The sequence below is a fragment of the Emydura macquarii genome, unplaced genomic scaffold (assembly GCF_026122565.2).
Source record: "Emydura macquarii macquarii isolate MOO-44397 ecotype Brisbane River unplaced genomic scaffold, CSIRO-AGI_Emac_v2 contig_2429, whole genome shotgun sequence".
Classification (NCBI taxonomy): domain Eukaryota; kingdom Metazoa; phylum Chordata; order Testudines; family Chelidae; genus Emydura; species Emydura macquarii.
The window spans coordinates 236889-257625 of NW_027132566.1; the positions used below are offsets into that span (position 1 = coordinate 236889).

At 40.7% G+C, this 20737-nt stretch overlaps 1 protein-coding gene across 3 annotated transcripts in view; it reads left to right on the forward strand.

Moving 5' to 3' along the window:
* The first annotated feature begins 14261 nt into the window (after positions 1–14261).
* The window catches only part of USP53 (ubiquitin specific peptidase 53), a 60578-nt gene continuing 54102 nt past the window's right edge, over positions 14262–20737 (forward strand). For 2 of the 3 annotated variants that reach the window (XM_067562433.1, XM_067562436.1), the window contains exon 1: positions 15128–15193. The gene's annotated coding sequence lies outside the window, so the exon portion shown is untranslated. Of the gene's footprint in view, positions 14374–15127; positions 15194–20737 lie in introns of those variants that run through there. The other variant, XM_067562435.1, reaches the window with a different exon arrangement.

A 20737-nucleotide genomic window follows, 5' to 3' on the forward strand; every position in this document is an offset into this window, starting at 1 on the left:
TCAACCGCTTCCTATAGCTGTCTGGTCCAACTTTGTTACAGCATTCATAATTTTAATATTATGGCTTCCTTTTTTTCCAGTGTTGTTTAACTTCCTACATCTCAATGAGATCTATAAATCAAGCCCAGTTTGATGTTTTTAGTTGAATCTATATTGGAGTTATCCATGCCCAAATTTACTAATCAAAACATATGGGGAAGGCTATGTGGATTTTTTATATACATGCATGACTCAGTAATGGATGAATTAAGGTTGCCCAAACTTTAAAAAATCACCTTTGAACTGATACAAAAAATGTAAAATTTCAGCTCAGAAGGAATTGGTGTGACAAAATTATGTGCAATGGAAAGAGATGGTTTGAATGGAACTCTACTTTAATTATAGGCAGCACCACTTGCGCCATATATACACGTGTAGAAAGTATACAATAGATATAGTTATAAGAAAAACAACGTGATGGTATGGTGAGGTACAAAGGTTTTACCAGCATGACTTTGAGGTGGATCTGTTATTCACAACCGCAAAGCCATGAATGAGTGAAGTGCTTATGCCAAATGAGTATTAATAAACTAAGATAGGTCATTATCTCAAATGAGCGTCCTGCTTGAGAAATCCTTCTCTAGCCCTTCCACAGCCATAATGTATATTTGCATAATTGGCTTTTTTCTGTCCAGAGTAGAATTGGAATTCTGTACAGAGTAGAATTGGAGCTTATTATAGTACATAAGAATTTTCTTGCATATGGTACAGTAGTAAGCCCTTATGTTTTAGAAAAATGAAGGATTAGGCTGAAAATAAGACGATATGATCCAGATATACACACAAAGCAGATAAACTAAGTAAGAAGTTGCCATTTTTACAGTGTCATTTTTCAGATTACAACTGCATTTTAATATGAGGCAAAACATCAATTTAATACTGATTTTTCATTAATTTTATCTTTTGTTTGGGAAGGATACAACATTAGCATGCTATATTTTTAAATATACAATATGGTAACATTACATTTTGAGTGAAGAATGTCAGTTTTACTGAATAGGCTGTGATTTTTGGCTGTAAAAGCTCTCTTTCAATGTGTACTGAATCCATTCTTAAGTGGCTCACGGTGCCTGCAACTCCCATTAACTTTCTTGATCACAAATATACAGGTTCATATCCCTGCTTTTCTTGTGAAATCAACTGATTTGTATAAAGTTTTACAAGATCCACAACTATATGCAATCCCAAACTTTAGATCACAATTAAGCCCTCCCTATATGATGTAGCAATTGCTAGGCAAAAGAAGTGCAGCAAGACACTACTTTTTCAAAGACATTTTTCTAACTGATGGTGTTGATCCATAATGGCTTTAGCTATAAAAGTGAGTGTAGGAAGCCGCTGGGGCCTCCCCCGGAGACAGAGCCCGAGGAAGGGCGTGAGCGCCCTGATTGGACCACCTCACATCCTGCCACGGAGTCTGCCCGGCAACAACGGACCCGGGCTGTGATAGACAGCCCAGACAGTCTAATCGGCGGCAGCAGGGCGGAGCCCCGACAGGAAGGGGAAGTATAAAAGCCAGGCCCCTGAGCCCAGTAGGCTGCAGACTGCTGCTAGAGACAGACTTGCGGCCCTGCCCGCAGAGGCCTAGGCCAGAGCCGAGCTGCCGATGAACCCCGGCCCTATCTGGGCCCGGGGACCGGATAGGGCCTTCGCGGAGTTGGACCAGGCAACCCAGCCAGGATGACTGGGCCGAGCTACCCCGACCCCGAGCCTGGGCCCGTGCTCTGGAACCACCAGACTGGGCCGAGATCCCGGAGCAGCCCGAGTGGCGGGCACCCCCGGAGGCCTGGCTGGATCTGGAGGAACTGCCGGCTGCCAAGCCCCTCCCTGAGGCGGGGCAGGAGTTGGAGGAGCTGCCAGAAGCTGAGCCTCTCCCCACCTACAACGACCTTGAGGAGCTGCCCCCTGAAGAGGAACTCCCCGCCTTGCCCCCGGTCGATGAAGAGGGACTGATGGCACTACCCCAGGCAGACTATCCTCGCAGCACGGAGGAGGCAGGTACTGGGGTCAGTGGGGAGGAAGTAGCCCAGGGACAGCCACTGCCTGTGGCTGAAGCCGCAATATAGTCGGTGTGTTGCGGCGGGAGCCCCGCCAACACAGTGGCAGCCGCTTCTGCCACTACTAGGGCCCTGGGCTGGGACACAGTGGAGACGGGTGGGCCTGTGTCCCCCTCCCCTTCCCTTTTTCCCTAGCCACCCCAGGAGAATCTCTCTCCTGACCGCTCCGGAAGCCGTTGCCTCGCTCACTGCTCACCCTGCCTAATGGTTGGAGCAACTGACTCCTTACTCACTCACCCTGACTGAGGGCCTGAGCGATTAGCTGCTGCTCACCCTGCCTAAGGGTTGGAGCAATAGACTCCTTGTTCGCTCTCCCCAGATTGGGGGCCTGAGCGGTAGACTGGGTGCTCACCCTGCCTAAGGGTGGATTGCTAAGACTACTCACTCGCCAAGCGCGAGCTATTCCCTGTCTGTAGGAAGCCGCTGTGGCCTCCCACGGAGACAACATGCTTGCAGTGAGTGATTCAGCAAGGATCATATGTGAGGTAAAGAGTCACAGAATAAGAAGTAAAATGGGGAGCTCAGAAGGCTTAAGAGAGAGTTAAAGAGTAAACATAGGTGAATAATTTTAACATTGTGAAGAGCTCATGGAAATACATTTCCAAATGAGTTGAAGCCTACCCGCCATTTTTGTGGTTGTAATTTGCACCTACAAAAATTGCACAAGCATTTCAATTTCATTTCATTTCAACATGGGTGAACATACATTTTACAGGTGCTAATTGCATCTATCAAACTGTGGCTGGGCCTTAGCCCTTTTGAAAATGTAACCCCATTCAGCCCAGAAGTAAGTTTTAGGATATTTATTGTTCATAACATATAATAATGATGTGAAGAATGATACCAGATATGAAATCTGCAAGTGTCACTAAGACTAGAGGTAAAGTAAATAATGAGGAGCATTACAGCCAAATTTAAAAGGATCAGAATTGTTAAATGATTGGACAGCAGATGACCAACACATTCCAATGCATAAAATTGCAAAATAACTAGTCTTTGAGTGTGGATCAAGTCAGGGGAATATGTGCTAAATAGAAAAATAATCCAGCATCTTGATCAGGAAAAGGATTTGCAAGTTAATGATGAAAGTCATAGAAATCACCAATTTAATGTACAGCTACATTTGTTAACTGTAGCAGAAGAGCAGGACTTCCCCCCCGCCCTAAATCATACTACACTAAGTCTCAAATGTGCAAAATGATCCACTTGCATAGACCTTTATTGTGCAGAGTCCCATTAAAGTAAACAAAACTCTGTACCTGTGTAAAGGTCCACTCAGGGAGCTTCAATTTGCAGGACTGGGAATTTAGAGCCTTTCATAGACTTCAGTGGGCTTTGGATTTGGCATTTACTTTGCTAGCACTTGCAAGATGCCATTGAGATACTCAGTGCAGTTACCATACCACTAGAGATATTTTATTGTCTTTGGATATATAGAAAAGGGCAATGCTGAAGAGTCCAATTCATGAGTCAAGAGTAAGGATTTGGGCTTATCTTTGTTGATAAAGAGATGGTCTTGAGGTGACAGAATAAAAGTTTCCAGGGACCAGCAAAGTCGAGAAACTTTTTTTTTAAACATTGGTGCTTCTAAAACTAAGGAATATGACTGACAAAATGGATTAAATGGGGAACTGAGGTACAGCTGCTTTATGCATAGGTAAATAACCTTAAGAAATAATTTATTAGCAAAGGTGACGGAAGCAGGGTACAAATGAGTCCATGAGACATTTATATTTGTTCCTGAAAAGGAGGGGATGAAAAGCTATGACAAAAATGCAGTAAGGTAGGAGAAGTAAGGACACATTTTGAAAAGGCTAACAGGCCTTTATATATACATTGGGCTAGAAGGCCGTTTCTTGTTCCTAAAATTTTCTGGGCTTTGTTCTCATTTACCCAAGGCACCTTTACACTGCTCTGGTAAACATTTCCATTGCCAGAGTGGTGTAAAGGGGCCATAATATAAATGAAAATCAGGTCCTTTATTTTCCAAACTATGCAATGTATTTTGTGTGATATTCTTCTCCTACTAGTGTATGCAAAATCAAGTAGAGGGGGAGTACTTGGATGAAAAACTCCACAGGGTAAAAGTCCTCAAAGATAAATACAATGTACTTCTATCTATGCAGAATAAATGTAATGAAAATTCAGGGTTCATGGCCTCCAATAGCTATATAAGGCTAAGGATATCCAGGTATAGCTGTAACTATGATGTTATTTGAACAGAGGTGAAGTCAGAGGGCAGTATCTGTGTGTTGGAAAGGAAACATTAAATCCATGTGACTTTCTTCCCTGTTTCAACAAGATTTTTAGCCAATTTCTTCTTCTTGTTGCTGCATAAAGAATGTCTTCGATAATTGGTTCCAGGAAATGAGAATGTGCCTCTCAAATTACAGCCTTAGATTATTAAGTATCTACCTCTAGAAAGAGGTGTTAGACTGAATAAATTCTCATGTGTATACCTAATCCTGTACTTCAATGTAAAATTCCCTAATTACATAATCACTTTTCAGAGGTCCTGATTGTGTCAATCTGTCTGACTGCTCTTCTTTTTCATAATCCAAATACCTGATTTTTGTGGAAATAAATTCAGGTTATATTGGCCCCAAGAATGTGTGCTTTAATTAATTTAATAGGATTGTGCTTTGAGCAAATCTCAGAGGCAGAAATTACTTGAAGATAGAACAAAACATCAAGGATTAAATTTCTGGCCCCATTGGAGGCAAATGGAATTTTGCCACTGATTACAGTGGAGCCAGGATTTCACTCGACATGTAGTTTATTTTTTCAGATTAAAAGTATGTCAAACAAATATTTCTAAGTGAATTTTATACCTTTATTAAATCCAATATATGCCAACATATGCCCAAGAGCAGAATTAATGTTGTGAGGATGAAGGAATAGGGCTAATCATATAGGCAGTTAGACTGGAGTAGTACATTAGTAAAGATGGAGTGGAAACTGCCCTGATTCTTCCTACAAAATTCAGGTAGATTTATTGAAACTACAAATTAAAACCAGAATTATACAACAACAAAAAGGAATATGGCTATGACAGGCACAAATTCACCAACAGAGATTAGGAAGAAACTTGCTTACTATTCCATAATTATCCACTTTTGTGTTTCTTGCACCTTCCTCTGAAGCAGCCAGTACCAGCCACTGTCAGAGACAGAACTATGGACTAGATGGATGATGGATCTGATCCAATAAGGAAATTCCTTGGAAGCTAAGAAGTTTTACTGTTTCCAGCTCAGCTCTTGTGCAGCCTAGAACCTAATGACCAGCTGCTAAAGTTCCTGAGACACCATAGTAACCTGCACAAAGTATTCTGATGCATATCTAGGACATGAAGATAACAAATATCCTCTAAAAGGTATAATAAAAGCCGTATATGGAAAATGAAATACTGTATAAGTTAAGGCAGAGCTACTCAAATTGTGGTCCATAGATCACAAGCGGTCAGTGGATCACTTATTGGTGGTCCCCAGTGAGTTGGCTAGTCACATGGTTCTGGCTCCTCTTTTTTATTTCCAGAGGCTAAATTTTGTTGAAAGGCAACTAAAATACATTAAATTATTTCCTAATATTACTTTTCCATGTCTGTAGTTGTTGTAGTTGCCACAGAGCTATTATATGATTGTGAGGGAGAGAAAAGGTGCTCCAGAACATAATTTTTGTGTTAAAATATACTCAACACTATGATAAAGTTTGAGAAACATGGTGTTAAAGTGTCATGGATGGATCAATTAAATGCTTATGCTGTTAGCATCAGTGAGACTCTGTTATACGAAACTCACATAAGTAATACACATCAGAAGTCCAATTTTCAATTGGGAACTGCTCCATGGGACAGCCAAATCCTTCATTTGGATGAGGGTACTTAGGAATGTACATTATAGACATACACAGCTAAGTGCTGCTACAAGCATCCAAATGTGGAATTTGGACATTGTATTAAGGACTTTCTACATTCTGGATGAGATTTTGACCCATTTAAAGTCAACAGCAAAACTTCCAGGGGGGGCGGAGATGTCCACAAAGGGACTTAGGCATTGCAATCCTGAGCATTGCCACACCTACCTTTGAGGCATCTAGAAAATCACAGGAACAACACTGCAATCCACAAAGCCTGGAGTAAGGTGCCTAGGCTCCTATACCATGAATGGGGAGAGAGAGGCACAGTAGAATGCAATCCACAAAGCCAGCATGCTAGGCAGGAGGCCACCAAAACTAGCCAATGGAAGATGCTGACCAGGGGGGATGTGTGCTAAGTCCCATACCTCTCGTGGAGATAGGTGCCTGAGTCTGGTTAGCAGGGAGGTGCCTAATTCTACTTCTGATCCATGAACCAGTGAAAGACAGGCATTCAGCCACAGGTGGGGCTGAAACAAAACTGTCAGGGAAGGAGGATAGCCTATAGCCCTTAGCTTAGTAGATGGGATACTAACCCAGGATGTGGGTGACCCTCCGTTGAAGTCCTTCTTCTTCCACCCACATCAGAATATTCCATTGCCTTATGGTTACAGCACTCACCTGTGAGGTGAAGATTCCTCTTCAAGTCACTTCTCCTTATCAGGTGGAGGGGTAGGGAAGAGAGCTTGAACTGGAGGGTTCCCATATCCTGGATGAGTAATCTGTCCTCTAGGTCAAATGTGATAAAGGAATTTCTCCTCCTCCATCCCCCTGTCTGTTTTGTGTGACCTGACCTGAGGGGTCCAATGTGATAGGTAGTCTCTGAGCACACTGTTTGACTGGGCCCCCACATACTATCCAGGTGGCTGAATGCCTGTCTTCATCGGTTTGTGAATTGCTCTGGGGCTTACACAGGAGATACCTACCCAGATACCTAGAGTGAGGCACCAATGTGCATTCTGAGAGGTGTTCACATAGGTGCCTGGGGAATTTTACTGCAAAAACATAGGTGCCAAATGAGTTTAGGCACCTACAGGGTTAGGTGGCAGCTGAGCAAGAGTTTTGTGGATTGCAGTGGTGCTTAAAAATGGAACTTAGGCACCTAAGTACCTTCATGAATCGCACCTCCATTGACTGAAATGGGATAGGATTTCACCTTCAATGTCCAATGTCCTGACTATATATACTATAGAAATCAAGTTAGAAATCAGCTCACTGTGAGTCAAAGGCACTAGTTATTTACTGATATGAAAGTTATATTTACTACACAAAGTTTACAGGAAAGTTATATTTACTACACAAAGTTTACCAGATAGAATAACAGGAGAAAGCTGCTGTTGTGCGATTAAAGGACAAGGCTCGGAGTCAGGAAACCAGGGCTCTGTCACAGGCTGATTTCAGGCAAGACATTTAATCTGTTTGTGCCTCAATTCCCCCATTAGTAAAATATGGAAGATAATAATAATACTTCTGTAACTCATAAGGATATTGTGAAACTAAGTGCAATAATATTTGTGAAAGGCACTGAGATCCCTAAATCACTTATAAGTAGCAGTGAACAAAGTGAGCCAGCTATTCTTTCAAAAAACAAGCAGAGACTAAAATGTTCAATAGAGATTGCAGAAAGAACATTCTGAACTCTGCCAAGTTGGAAGGTGACTGTACCAACAGACTTATTAATGCAGGAATTTCTTCACTCTGCTGTTTCTGAAAGACAGAATTTAGCACATTTTCTAAAACAGTTACTTGTTTTTATTTAACTTCCAAGAGGCAATATTTTAAACATCCTTTTTTCTTATGAAAATAGATACAAATAAACAATAACCAAAGTAGCTACAAATATTTCCTCCTTTTCTATGACTGTAGAGGCCCTTTTGCAACAGAATTAGTGCATTTCCTCTGAGGTAGGAGGAGGTAAAGGAAAGAGCAGGATTTAAGGGGGCTGCACAGGGGGTGAGGAATCCCTAGGTGGCACAGAGACCAGGTCCCAGGGATCTCCCTATATGGTAGTACACCACGACTGTGGCTATTCAGTCCTTCCAAATCCTATAATGGGGATTTTAGTGGCTGTGGCGTAGCCAACAAGACTCGTCTCCCTTTCCCACTACAGATTTCCCCAGTACCATTAATGTATCATCACACTCAAGATTACTGGTAAACCACTATGAAAAATAGTTTCAAATGAGTAGAAAGAATGTGTTAGCCATAAACTATGTTTGAAGTATGTCAGGGTCTTACAAAGCTCGGCCACTGTAAGCCATGAAGGATCACAGATGTTATCTCATATGCGGAGGTCAAACTAAATGGAAGTGCTTTTCCTCTTCCTTAATTCTGACAGCTAAATTCCAGCACTGGGTCATTCCTTGAGTTCTTAATCTGAGCACTTTTGATATTTTCAGGAAAACAGAAAAACAAGAATATTTAATTCAAATAGAAGGTGAGCAAGCTGACCACCTATATCAAGTGTTTATTTCTGAACTAAACTTGAACGTTCTTATTCTGTGCTATTGCTCTGCAATGTTTGAAATATATTTCACTGACTGGGGGATGGTTGGGGAGAAAGTAATGCTGAAGCCAGAATGTGAGGGAAAACACATTCAATCTGAAGAAAAAATCACAGGCTCATCATGTTTCATGGTACTTCAGTCTGTCATTCTGCCAGGTAGTCTTTTGTGAACAATAACAAAGGTGAGGGCAGAAACAGCAGGGGAAGGCGAGTGAAAAGCAAAAGGATAGAAAAGGGAGGATAGTTTTGGTTTGAGAATGAAAACATGAACAGGAGGAAACTCCCCAAGCCTGATACCAGTGTGTTGTTGCTCTGTGGACTACAAAGCACCAGCACTCATATACTCCTCTCACTGCACCGTGTATCTATTAAACTTTCCTAGGTTTGAGATTAGCTGTGTGAGTGTATATATGGTGTCCATGAGTACATGCATTTTGTCAAAGATTATTGAAACAAAACATAACACAGAAATTTTCCTGCAAAAAAACCCTATGGCCAAGATTTTAAAAAATGGGTCCCTAGAGTTTGACTGTTAATTCTATATTTAGGTTTCTAAACAAGGGGCTGATGAGCACTTGGCAGTCAATGGGTACTGCTGTTTGCCCAGAACTTTTGAAAATCAAATCATTTATTTAGGTATCTAAATATGGATTTAGGAATCCAACTTTAGGGATCCATCTTTGAAAATCTTGGCCTATGTTTCTTAAAAAATAGGAAATAAATAAATAGAAATTTGCTACAGTCAGGAATAGGTACTATGTTGCTTAGATACCACAAGGATGGGTACATTAGAAATACTTAAATTGTCATAGATAAATAGATAGGAATATAGCCAGAAAAAGAAAATTCTGCTCAGTTACATCACTGTAAATCCAAGACAGCTCCATTAAAGTTAATGGAATTATTTTAGATTTACACTGGTATATTTGAGAGAAGAATTTGACCCTAAGATTGTGCAAAGTACATTAGCAGATGCGAATTGAATAATCAGATATCTAAATACCTGTTTTATACGCACCAACACAATTATGCAAGTGCAAATCAGAGTAGTTCTATACATAAAAATTAGTGTATTCTATAGGCCGTATTGTGGACCCTTTGAAAATTAGCAGAGGTGTCAAAAAGACAAAAGCTAAACCCTGAGATGTGATGAGCACCAACAATTCTCAGTGGCTCAAGTGCTGAGCTGCTTATTCATTGTTTACCCAGTCTGTACTCTGACACATTCCAGTTGGCTGTTGCCTGAGTATGGAGGAAGTAAAAACTAAGTACATTTTTTAAATTGAGTACTAGATGTTTCATTCTTCACAAACATAAACAGCAAATAAACAGTTTTGAACATACTGTACAGTGGTTGGCATTAAAAATGAAATATTTATTAACAGTTTCCACACTGTTGTATCTGAAATATTTCAGATATTTCCTGTCCTTAATTTGGGCTTAAATGTTGACTTTCTAACTGTGACCATTTTATTAACCACAGTATTTTTTTTTTACTGCAAACTGTTCTTTGTTTTTGCTTTTTGTTGCTTTTCATCCACAAAGCTCAGTTCAGTAATACAGTTGACCTAAACAGTATAATATATGTACCAAAAAATAGGCTTTCAAGGACAACTTCTTCTCTCTCGTCAGTATTTCAGTTCACTAGCCAATATCCTAAAAGAATGCACCAGACCAGACTAGAGATGTGCAAGGATCACATAAAGATGATGTAAGCAAGACATACAATGTTGAATTAGTCAAGGTTTAATGCAAGGATCATAAGGACACTTTCAAAATACAATGCCTGATCCTTGGATGCTTGCATCATGCATATAAGATTTTTGCACATCTCACAGTGTGGGATTTTAAGAACTAACTTAAAAAACAAACCAACTTAAAATATGTGAGTATTTTAATTGCATTGTTCCTCCATAAAAGTAAACTATTACATTGGAAACTGGGTTATTTGGGGGAAATCATTCATTTCTAAGTTTTATGCAGCCCCTTGCCCTTGTTGCTAAGAAATTAGCACAGGCATACACAGACAAATCTAGTTCCAAGTTTCACTATCCTCAATAACCTGGGACAAGTTTCACTATCCTCAATAACCTGGGACCCATGTTTTTCACTCTCAGGGCAAAACTTTAGAGATGACTTCAGGGAAATTGCTCCTGGCACTATGCTAAGCATTTTCTGAGAAGTTAGCAGAATGGATAAATAAACTAGAGAAATATTAACAATTGGGTTAGTGTCAGATGAAACAAATAAAGGAAAAAGCAAAGTTTCTGTGTGTTTGCTGTTATGTCTAGAGGGAAGTGAGGAGGAAGAAAAAAGGAATGAGTGTTTATGCTCTGTGAAAGCTCCTCTGAGATAACACCCATGATCATTCATGGCTCAAATCCTGCTCTTTCCTTTACTGCCTCCCACCTCAGAAGAAATGCACATTTTTTGTGGCAAGAGAGCCTCTACATCCTCTACAGAAAAGGAGGAAAGATTTGTAGCTACTTTTGGTTACTTTTTCTTATGAAAATAGATACAAATATGTTTAACATATTACTTGTTTTTATTTAACCTTCAACAGGCAATCACTGACAGGTATGCTTGGCTTATTGAATTTTAGATCTAGTCCAGTCCCTGTCAAAAGGTAGCCAATGTGTCTTCATCATGGGAAAATATTTTGTGTAAGTTGAATAAGTTTGGAATGAATGTACAGGCAAGGAAACACTCACTTGAATAGCTGAACAGAACTTTATTGCAATAAGACATTGGCACTGTTGAAATAGACAGACACAGTAATGTTTCCTGGTACCTTGCTGACTTTCCAGGGCAGGGGTCTCTTTTTGGTACACAACTTTTCCAAACTTGAGTGGCCCTGAAATCCCTATGAGTAGGTCTTTTCTGAACGTCCAATGTACCCAGTATATGGGAAAAGCCCCTCAGACATGTTGAAAGTCTCCCCACACTTGTATTGTGCCCTGTGTGTTAACTTGCTCTTTTTAACTCCCGTCAATTTAGACACTCCCATCTACTCTCATGTTTCCCAAAGTGGTGCTGATGTCCTGCGAGACTGGGACCACAATTAATTGCTCCTCCCAGTAGTTCAGTTTGGAACTATACCTCCTATACTTTTCCTTTGAACAAAACAATCAGTTTAACATTTTTTAAAATATTCTATTGGGATGTGAATATCCCTATACTCTACATAAATGAACACCAGTTCCAATAACATAGTCACATTCTTCCACAGCCCTATATCATGTATGCTAAAGGTCATGCCTTGAGAATGATTACAGAAGAAAATCATTTAACCACTGTAGTACTGTTATGAGTTTGTACGACTTATTCTAGTTTAAAATCCTCTCCTTTTAGTTCCTTTCAGGATTCCTGTGCCACCTGTGTCATTCTCAGTTGGAATTGTGTTGAAGGTTGTATTAAAATTCTCCAGACTAAAAAATGGCAGAGAATCTTATAGATATACCATAATTAAAGTCCAATAGATTGCATTTCTTCTGAGTAGAAAGACTACAGGAAATGGGTGTAAGTCAATATGGCTTCCTGAGGGACGTCTCAAAGATCAGAAGTTAAAAACAAATTTGTATTGGAAAAAGTAAAAAGCAAAGTAAGAATACACAGAGCAAAGGGAAGATAAGCAAAAAGTCAGAATAAGGTCCTAATCCTGCTTTGGGATCCACCGATCTTTGTGGCATCCTAGTGAAGTAATGCAGAATTGGGTGCTAAATTGATCCTAGCCAAAGGAGAAATAAAAAGGGGTTTTATAAATATATCAAAGGAAAAAAGAAGTGCTAAAGAAATATTAGATTACATTAATAAATATGAGAGAGATAGTTAACAATGAGTTTAAAAAAGGTGAGATGCTGAACTCTGTTTTAAAATCTGTCTTCAACAAGAAAAATAAAGAAAATACGGTTGGATGAATAGGAAATGGAAACAGATATCAGTAAACAGCTGGTAAAGGAATAAAGATATAAATCATCTTGCTAATATGATATGCATATTAAGGGAATTTGCTATTGAATTTTCAATTTTGAAAATTGGGAAAGCACTGGAAGACTAAAGAAAAGCAAATGTAGCACTGGTCATAAAAAAGAAAGAACTATGAAGCTGGCAGTTACTTGCTGTAATTATAATTTCTATCTAAAGGTGGTCTAAATTCTATCTAATTTTAACTTTTTATCTAATTTCTATCTAGAGAAAATATTGTGGCCTTTTTTTATTGTTTTTAAACACTTCCAAATTTTGAAATTCTGATGAGCTCTATAGTCAAAAAACCTGAAAAATGTTGGTGAAAGTTTTTTCATCAAAAATTTTTTTAAATTTAAAAAATTGATTGACTAAAAGTTTTGTAAAAAAAGCTTGAAATTTGGAAAACTTCTACCAGCTCTACTTGTCACTAGTAAATTAATGGAACAAATATTAAGATAAAATAATCACTGGCAAGGAAAGGGAATCATGAGCAACAAGTAAAGTAGGTTTACAAATAATCAATTTTGCAAACAAGCTTAATGATTTTATTTTATATAAACAAAATGGATAAATAGGACATAGTAAATACAATATTTATGGATCTCATTAACATTGCTCATAAAATTAATTCAGATTATTGTGGAAGAGATCAATGTCATAAAGAATGAAAGTTTATAAAAACAAAGACTAATGGAAAAATGAATAATGTTCCAACTTGGTGTCTAAGGGTGTACTCTAAGGGAATGATGTTGGGTGTGGTAATATTTAAAATCTTCATTAATGATCTATAAGATGGAGTAAACTGTGTGTTAATTAAATATGCATGTGATACAAAACTGGAAGATGTTCCAAATACTAGCAAGGACAGAGAAATATAGCAACTAGAAATATGGAAAGATAAAATTAAAATAATTTTGAAAAAAAAAACCCATCTGAGAGTATTCAATGGAAGAGAACAAAACTGGAAAGCAGTAATGGTAAGAGAGAGCTAGGGGTCATGTTGGATAGCAAATTAGACAGGAGTTAGCTATACAATATGGCAGCAATCAAGACCAGTGCAATTTTGTGTATTTTGTCCAATATATTTTGAGAAACCTATTATGAATCAGAATAAAAGTTGTTTATTTGACAGCAGCTGGGATATTGTGTTTATTTCTTGGTATCCTGTATTTCAAGGATAGTGACCAAAAGTCTGAGCTAAATTTCATTGCAGTCAATGGAAAGATCCCCCTTGATTTCAATGGGATTTTGTATCAAACCCTAATTGAAAAGAATTCATGCATCCAAAGAGAAGCTCAAAAACATGACCCAAATGGTGTAATCAGTTGTCTGCCTGACTATGCTGGTACCTGAAACAATAGCTAAGAGGTATAAAGTGCACTCATTCATCTGAGTTATTAACTGTAAAACCCACTACTCTGGGATGGCATCCACCAAAACTTTCTCAACAAAGGCCTTTATGGCTATATCTGGAGTTTTGATCCTGTTAGAACTCAACAGGGTTTGTCCTGGCTTGAATTTACAAATGTGTTAGTTAACTCAAGTTAGCTGGCAATCAATGACCGAAGGCTAGATCACAAACTCTAGTCTAGACAAACCCTCTGCTTGTGGGGTGTTTCTTCCACCCAATCATGACCCTTTTGGGGGTGCTACTAACAGGGTCCTCCCTGAGTCCTTTGCTGGGAATGGAGGCGGGGGTGGGAGCAGAGCCCACCCCTCCTGCAAGATGAATCCCTTCCCAACCTGCCTTAACATAAGGAGTAGGAGAGGGAATGCTGCCAAGTCCTACTATTTCATCACTAAAATGTCTTTTATCACTAGTAAACCTCTTAGCCCCCCAAGTGTTGGAGTCAAGCGGTCATGCGAGTCTCTCCGCTAGGGGCCGAACAAAGGGTAAGTCTCTAGCCCTCCCTGGAGGGGGAAAGCTGGAAACGTGGACACCCGACCTTCCACAGAAAACTGAAAAGAGCCAAACACGTGTTTAAGCCCTTGGCACGATGATCTGGGGCCGCCACTGTGGTGGGCTGCCAATGCAGGTCTAGGGGCCGCTCAACAAATCTGTCAGGCCACAGTTTGCGGCATAACACCGGCAGGCTCCCTCCAGCCCAGCCACAGAGGAGAAACGAGAAGTGTCCGCCCGTCCGCCCCTCCTAGCGCGCATTTTGTGCGGGCGCCCCCGGCACCGCCCTGCGTGTATCTGTGTGTGGCGCGCCTGGGCCCCGCCCCGCCCGGCTGGGGGCGAGCGTGCGGCTCACGATCGGGGCTGGGAGGAGCCAAGGCCGCGAGTCCCGGGGTGCCAGCAGCAAGCGACTTGGCAGTGGCAAGGTGGCGGAAGGTTAAGAAAACCACCAGCACGACGCACCGTCTCGCTTGCAGAAAAGGGCAGAGCCCGTCCCCAGGCACTAACTAGAACTACGCATGTGGCGTCCCCCCCCACAGGTCTCGCCCCGTCCGCGGCGGAAGCGAGATTCTGATTGGCTCACCGTGCCTTACGTCACTAGGCTTGCTCTGCCGATCGCCTTCAGGGTATTTCCAATTCCCCTCCCTTCGCGCAGTTCGCCGGCTCTCGGGCACGCGCCGTCAGTCCACCTTAGCGGTCACGCGCCGCCGGCCGCGGAGTATTGGCAGAAAGTTACCCGGGCGGGGCGGAGCCGGGGCCGGAGTCGTGGCCGGGAGAGACGGGTCTTGCGCGCGGGGCCGTCCGGGGCCGGAGGTGAGTCTGCTGGCAGCTGGAGCGGAGCCGAGCCGAGCCGGGCCGGGTCTGTAGCGCGGGCGAACGTCACCTCAGGCACCGCAGCTGGCGGAGAAGGGGCGGTGGCGGCGGGGGGAGGTGTCCCGGGGCCTGGCAGCGGCGCCCGGGCCGGAGTGGGAGGTGCACTTGCTGGAAGGGCAGGACGGTGGGGGGGAGGAGGAAGGTCTGCTCTGGTGGTTCTGAGAGGGCGGTGCTGGGGCTCCGCCGGCCACTGCATGGTCCGCCTGTGCCGGGGACTTACTCGGCCGGCACTCGCCCTGTCCCTGCGGGGACTCAAGCTCGGGGTGGCCGCGAGCGGCGTGGGGTGCGCGGCGCTGTACACGCCAGCCCGCGGGCAGAGGGAACCTGCCAAGCGTAGCCGCCTCTCCCTGACCCCCGTTCTGTCCTGTGGTGCAGTTGTGTGTCTGGGTAGGGCGGGGGGCTTTGCAGGTACATTACACCGAGCGCACCACCCCACCTGTTTCGTGTAACCCCCTGTTGGTTTCAGGCTTTTTCCCGCCTTCTCCCTCCCACCACGGTTTGATCGGTTGCTAAAATGTCTTTTAAGTCACTTGTCCCACCCCGACTCTAACGTCTCGGGGCCAGTGTTTTGCATACAGGCATGCCCGCGTGATGCTGCTGCTGCTGGCCATTCTTTGGTTTTCAAGTGGTGGTTTTGTTAAAGGGCATCTGTGTGTGTGGGTTTGTTTGTTTTTTTGTTTTTTTTTGGGGGGGGGGGGGGAATAGTGTTGTTGCGTTGGTGGTGCGACCAGGGTTAAATGTTCCTCTGCCCTCTAAATTAAGAAATTTGTATTAAAACATATTCCAAGAAAAATGTTTAATATTTTATGTTACTACAACTTATATAAACAAACTCATTGGTTTAGGCCACCTCCTAATGTGACCAGGACTATAATATTAAATCAATATAAGCTCATATTTATGTATGTAAATGTGTAATGTAAAGTTCATGGGCATGTGACAGCTAAGTTAAACATTAAGTAGTAGTTTATGGACCTGTTGTAAACATTCTTTGAAAACAAGAAATGCAAGTACAGGTATCATGGGGTGGATTTCCACTGCTTGAAATTTGATCTCTTGTAGCATAATATGCAACTCCTAGGTCTTTTCCTTTGTACAATGTTTCAGAAGCAATATGTGAACTGCACACTCAGCACCTGAGATGTGGCAGTTATGTAAATGTATTCCTTAATTGGAGACACTTAGTTTTTTATGCACTTCCCTTGTCTGACAAGCTCTTTAAGAACAAATATTTGAAATGTATTTGTATCGTCTATTCTCTCTGTAAAGCATCCTTTTCTTCGTGTGCTTCATAAAAGAATACACATAGCATCTGATAAATATGTTTACCTAGACCCTAATCCTGTAAAGACTTGCACATTTACTTAACTTTGAAGTCAATGGGACCATTCAGAGTGCAAAAAGTTGAACATAAATCTTTGGCATGATCAGGTCCCCAAAGGTCACTTTGGATTATGTATGGAAATTACTGTACATTTATTTATGAATCTAAACATGGTTGACTCATTTCTATTTTGCTATCCTATTCTGATGAAATGAAGGCACAATTTGAGGTACTAAAGGGGTGAGAGTTCAGCCATATTTTGAAAAGTAAAGTTTTCCAGCTTGATTTATCCAAATGGTGATATTTTTTTTTACCAATAACATTTGTTGTAACAAAAGTAAGCAGTATTATTTTTAAAAGTCACACAACTTGTATCAACCCTTTTAAAAATCTGCTTGACTAAATTTGAGAGTAAAATAGTTTTTCAACATGGAAAGTTTTTTCAATGATACAATATGTATGATAACATTTTTAACAGAATTCTGTAAAAAGCCTTCTTATACGGAGGAGGGAGGGTGTGTGTGTGTGTGTGTGTGTGTGTGTGTGTGTGTGAAATAAATACAAAAATTGCATTAGTGTTCACATAAAGCATATCAAGCTTCATAAGAATTCTCTTAACAACAGATGGTACCTGGTGCAGAAGAATCTTTTGCAGTGTTACTTACGGAAATGAGAAATCATTTGTACTAAAATCCGATTGAGATAAATATAGTTCAACTAATCTTCCAAGAAAATCTTTCTTTTCTGAGGCTCTCAGAACACTTTACAAAGTAGATACAGCACTGTAATGCACAGATCTCTGTAGCTTAGAGAATGGTAGCTGAGCAACTAGTGTATAATAGTGTGGGGAGTAGAACTTTTAGCCTTAAACACTGAAGCCTGTTCTTAGATATTTGTCATTGTGCACTCTATTTTTTTATTTATAATAAATTTATTAACTAATAATGCTTAAACAGGAATAAGTCATTTCTGACCTTGTCTTCTGTTAGGGCATAGCTAAGTAGCATCTGCCTTCTAAAGGTTGTATGGCACTCTGAGCAAATAACACATATTTCAAGAGTCCTCCTACTAAACACCATTAAACAGCTTAATTTGATTAAATATTCAACAACTTTTATGTAAAAGTAACTTTTTAAAAAATTTCTTCAGAGAGAAAATGGATGTATGTATAGTAGAAGTCAGTGATTTCCAGGCAAAATATATTAGAGTAAACTTCATTTATAGATACGAGATCAATAATGTCTCTATAAATTAGGTTTTGTTGATGGCTTCTTTGGAATCTGTTGCACAATCTCAGCCTGAGAAATTCTTGAAGTCCTTGTTTTGGCATAACTTATTTTATTATTTGTGGTATGTCTAGAGTCCTGGATCAAGGTCCCATTGAGCTAGGCATTGTACAGACAGGTAAGAAAAAAGAAGTCCTTGCCCAAAGAATATGAGATACAACAAACAGCCGGGCAACAGTGAGACTATCCTGATTAGTGTAATAAGCAGTAAACTGGTTAGTTATTGTCAAATATTTGTGAGCATTGTAACATAAGTGAGCTTAATGGAGGAGAAGGCAGAATATGTACTCGGGCAGCTAGCCAAGCTGCCACTTGTGCTGTTACAGCTGCACAGCTATTCTTAGAGGCTAGTTTAAGCAGAGTTAGTGCGTGTATATCTATTTGAGCTGGGAAACCCACCTCCCTGCTGCTATGTACCCTTACTAAGTGTATTATTTCTGTTACAAATCAGACCTGTTATGACAAACTTAATTTAATGTAGTTCAAAGCACACTGGATCTGCATTTGAAATGAAACTTAAAACTTTTGTTCACTGCTCTCAATTGGCTTTTGAATTAACATCTTATTGAGATGAATGTAAGGGGTTCACACCTCCAAAGCAAATGGTTTGTCTTATTCTGTAGTTTTAAGAAGAGGCATCACTGAATTGTTTCACATTTGGAAAAAGTTTAGATTGGTGCCTTGAGCACTACCACAGTACAAAGAGCAAGTAACCAGAACTAGAAGTTTATTTTTAAAATTGCAGTTTAAATGCTGCTGAGAATACAGAAATTCAGCCTGTCTTGATTGCAAGATTTGCTTCTAGCAGAAAGTTATAGTATCCATAATGAAATAGTTAAATCACTAGCCAAAAGAAACTCCTGTCTGATATCCTGCTCCAAATTAAACCCATTTAATTTCTTTCCTCTTCTCTTCTTCCCCTAACAATGCATTTGGTTGTTGCCTCTTCTTATTCCTTGTCATCTTGCATCATAGGGCATGTCTACACTAGAAGTGTTACGTTGATACAGCTGCAGCGCTGTAGCCTGGACTCCCACATGGGGGGGAGGAGGGAAGAGTACACTTTACCGGGGCCTGGAGGCTCTGGGCCCGGCCCAGGCTGCAACCCCCATTACCATGAGGAAAAAGATTTTCATGGCTCATGAGATTGTATGTATGGGATGAGGGATTGTGGTATGTGTGTGGGAGGGGGCCCATGTTATAAGTTTGTACTGGGCCTGAAAAAATTATGCTTGTAGCACATCTGGTGAAGATGCTGTATGCTGACAGGAGAGCGCTCTCCAGTCAGGATAGTGCTGGTTTGGACAGTGCTTAGGTTGCTGTAATTTGCATCTTTTGGGGGTGTCTTTTTCACACCCTTGAATGACATAAATTAGATCGACTTCGTAAACCTGCCTTCAGAACATTTACTTGCTTAACTGAATCAATTTAGTAACTGATTTAGTGCACCCTCTTGTGCTGACACTTATTTTTTTTCTGTCTTTCAATTTAGCTTAAGTTGATAAAAGCTAAATTGATACAAGGCACTTTTAAACTGAAATGAGTGTCTGCAGAAGTGGGTGTACTGAATTAACTAAATCTGTTTCTAAATTGAGTTAAAGTGGAAACATTTTCTTTTCTAGACAAGGGGCTTTATTGTAACCTCATCACTAAAGCTTTCTCCACCTGTACCCACAACTTGATAGCACACATGCATTTCTGAAGGTTCGTACATTCATGCCTTTGCAATATCCAGAATTCTGTGATGCGAGTGCTGGCAATATGCTGATGAGACACAGATGACACTTACTCTTTGCTATGTGTGACTGTACCACTACCACTAAGATGGTCCAGTGCTAGGAAAAGATCAGCTTGTGGATGAAGAACAGCTGCTTGAGCAACACAATATTGACAAGGGTGAAGGCTCTTGGGCCAGAATAGGGGAAGAACAGGTTAAAGAATATTTATGTAAGTTAGATGTATTTAAGTCTGATGAAATTCACCCTAGAATATGTAAGGAACTAGCCAAAGCAATCACTGAACCGTTAACGTTTATCTTCAAGAACTCATAGAGGATGGGTGAGGTCTTGGAGGACTAGAGTGTACAAAATACAAAGCTCTGTCTTCAAAAAGGGGACTAAGAATTAACTGGGGTATTATGAGAGACCCTGAAAAATATTTGAAACAAATTACAAAAGCTTGTTCAAACCTGGAAGAAAAGGTCATAAGCATTAGCCATCATGGATTTGTCAGAAACCCATGCTGCCAAACCAACCTGATTTCCTTCTTGACAGGTAAACTGGTGTAGTGAATTCGGGGTGGGGGGAAATAGTAAACATGATGTATCTGGATTTTACTGAGCTTTTGACAGAGTCCCATAAACAAATTAGGAGAATACTTCATCTGGACCATTACTATAAAGTGGATACACAACTGGTTGAAGACTGTATTCAGAGAGTAGTTATTAATGTTTCTTTGTCAAACCAGGAGGATATATCAACTGAGGTCCCGCAGGTTCCTGTCTTGGGTCTGGTCCTATTCACTATTTTCATTAAAGCTTGGGTGATGGAGTGGAGAACATGCATATAAAATTTGCAGATGACACCAACGTGGGAGGGGTTGCAAGCTCTTTGGAGGACAAGATTAGAATTCAAAATGATCTTGATAAATTGGAGAATTGGTCTGAAATCAATAAGATGAAATTCAATAGAGGAGTGCAAAGTATTACACTTAAGAAGGAAAAATCAAATGCACAACTACAAAATGAGAAATACCTGGCTAGTCAGTAGTATTGCTGAAAAGAATCAGGAAATTGTAGTGGTTCACAAAATGAATATTTGTCAACAATGGTTCTGTTGCAAAAAAGGCCAATGTCATTCTGTATTAACAGGAGTG